The 2928-nt window shown below is 31.4% G+C and overlaps 1 long non-coding RNA gene across 1 annotated transcript; it reads left to right on the top strand.

The window, feature by feature from the left end:
* The first annotated feature begins 202 nt into the window (after nucleotides 1–202).
* On the top strand, nucleotides 203–2148 carry LOC148270812 (uncharacterized). The gene is made up of 2 exons (XR_015825271.1): nucleotides 203–1238; nucleotides 1378–2148. It is a non-coding gene; the product is annotated as an uncharacterized LOC148270812 (long non-coding RNA).
* Nucleotides 2149–2928: the final 780 nt, after the last annotated feature.

The following is a 2928-nucleotide window of genomic DNA, read 5'->3' on the forward strand; positions in this document are numbered from 1 at the left end:
TAGCCTGCCCGTTTATCTCGGTGACAATGTCTCGGAACAATGTTTTGTCCAGAAAATTGCAGTTCACACGCGGGCGATGGTCGAGTCAATATAATTGTATTGTACCCGTATAAACGGCCTTTAAACCATTTCACCAATCCAAGGCAAAGAAGAAGTTTAGTATTTTTTTATTTGTTAATAGAATATTAAACTAAGCCAAAAATTTTTATTTTTTATTTTTATATTTCGTATTATCAGCGCTATGATTTATGACCGTTTTGTATTTCTGAAATAACTCTATGACAGTTCTTCCAAATGGTTCGTTTACGGTGACCAAACTGGATATCCTTAGATGTTCTCATATCATTGGATGGTTCATATGAACCATTAACGTCATTCAAAGTAGTGCGTTTTTATTATGATGATTTTCGTACATTTTCACAAGAAATTTTAGGGTACAATTTAATGCTCAAATTTTTACCGCGCGCAAGAAAACATTTTTTGTATCCAATTTACCGCAGGGCTGAAGTTTCTCATTGAACCGAGTCGTGGTCCCGTGGTAGTATTGTGGACTCATGGGCCAAAGGTCCGAGGTTCAAATCCCACTACACCATAACTCGATTTCCATTTTCCCACCACGAAATCGTCTGAAAATTAAATTATTTGAGTCAATAATAAGAGCTCGAGTATTTCTCTTTTTTTCATGTGCAAAATTTAAAAAAAAAAAGGAAAACATCTCAAAATTCAATAGCTCTCCGTATTATTTCTCGATGCATTGTCACTTTTTTAGCAAATGCAGCTTAAGGCGCGGTGTAAAAAGCAGACCGTAAAAAGTCACGAGGACTTATCACGAGAGGTAATATCATTTTCAACAATGATTAAGTATGTACAAATGCTTGCAGACTGGCTGGATTTCCTCCCTAGGCAGTTATTCAGGCATATCAAAATTTATTCAGATTGTATAATTTTAGTCCATGGTTTATTAGTCTCGATTGTTCTTTTCTCGTTTTAAAATGTTGAATATGATATTTTTCTGATATTCTCGTATTGTGTTCATGTTTACTACCGTTTTTTTCCAGTTTTAATTCTTCGTCTACAATTACATCAGTGGCTAATTAATGAATATATTTTAAGGATTCTAGTTTAAAGAGTTCAGTTACATTTCATTGTTTAGTTTGTTTAAAAAGTTCTATAGTTGCTGTTAGATATGGTAGGTCATATACTAACTTTAATATTTTATTTTGCTGTCTTAGTAGTCTGTGTATGTCATTTTGATTTCCTGTCACTAAACAATATTTTGCGAGGTTTACTGGAAAGAAACACATTGTATAACAATCACTTTAACCAGCCATGACAGGTCATAAACCCTGTAAATATACCATTTTGCTGTATTTGCAGTCTGTTTATGTCTTTTTGATTTCCTGTTCCCCAAGTTGTTGCATATAACATATTTTAGTTTTTACATAGGCTTCATACATTATTCTTTTTCCTTTTTTGGAACCAAGTTTTTGATTTAAAAAAAAAGACTCGATCTTTTTTTATATTTTTTTAGCTGCATAATGTCTTTATCTATCTAGTGCATTTGTAATGAGCAACCCCTATCTATTAAAATGTCGCAGTGCCCTGTAGCACCATGAGACTATGAGTAAAAGGTTTTACTAAAACAAATTCTCACGGTTCGTTCATTCACCCTAGAGTGTTAGGATCTACCATAAAAGTAATAAATACAAGAACTTCTTCAACCCATAAACGTTCCTGACGTGAAAAGTCACGACTTTAGTTTGGTGTCGTGGGATGACTAACATCACAAATAAAATAAATTTGAATATACACTCAGAGACGAAAAATACTTCAAGAATCATGAACAATGTGTTTTTTTAAACTATTATTTGTTTTACCTATTATGAAACTGCACACAGTACGACTTTCGCTCAGAGAAATTTCTCTTTTGCGGCCCCAAAAGTGTGCAATGTCCTGAGTGAAGAACTCGGAAACGATGGTCATTTTCAGAAGTGTACAAGTTTGCATTTCGACTAAGGGAAGAGACCATTGCAGGAGACTTGCAAGATATTAAATAGATTAATATACAGTTAGGCGTGTTGTCCAGGATACGTATTCTGATGGGAAATTAAAATTTATCTTCAATTTTGTCTAACGTATCTTTTTATGAATAAAGAAAATGTATAAAAAAATGAAAAATAATAATTAAACGCCAATTTTGTCAGTACTGAAACTAAATTTACTTAACCAGTTTAAGGCATGTTTCATTATACCTATTGTAAAACGTTTCCCTCGGCACAGGACACCCCAGTAAGGGAACATTATTCTGTATAAAAAATAAATAAAACAAAATTGTAACAGTGTAAATAAATATAAATAAGAAAACTGAAGAAGAAATAAGTAGATCCGAGTTTTGAGTATTTTTTATACTAATTTTTTTTTTGTTTATTTATTATCGTCAAGGTACATTATACACTTATAACATATCAATTTTAATCCATTAAGCGCTGTACTACAGAAATGCAAAATACCAAACAATTCCATAAAATTACCTCAGAAGTAAACTTATCGTTACATAACACGGTTGTATAACGACAACAAATCCCTTTAAGATAATTATTCAGTTTTCACTAGCTAAATGGAAATTATAATCAGTTGATGTCGTGCGTTAGTTATAAATTGTGTTTGCTATACAAAATATCAAAACGAATATTTTAACGTGAAATTATTGGATTATTAGCAAAAAATACACTTATAGCAAACGTCTGCAATATAAATCTGCAAAATCTCTAGGATCTCTAGAAAATTTGCAACAAAATATATTTTTCAAAATAAAGATCTATTTCTGAAAACTGTTTTTTTTAAATTATTTTTCCCATTTACTAAAACTTAGATGAAATAAATTACCACTAAAATAAGTAAAATAATAAAAAAAGTTCCGTAAAGGGC

This window comes from Micrasema longulum, unplaced genomic scaffold (assembly GCF_059751315.1).
Source record: "Micrasema longulum isolate JH-2025_06_02 unplaced genomic scaffold, ASM5975131v1 h1tg003383l, whole genome shotgun sequence".
NCBI classification, from domain to species: Eukaryota; Metazoa; Arthropoda; class Insecta; order Trichoptera; family Brachycentridae; genus Micrasema; species Micrasema longulum.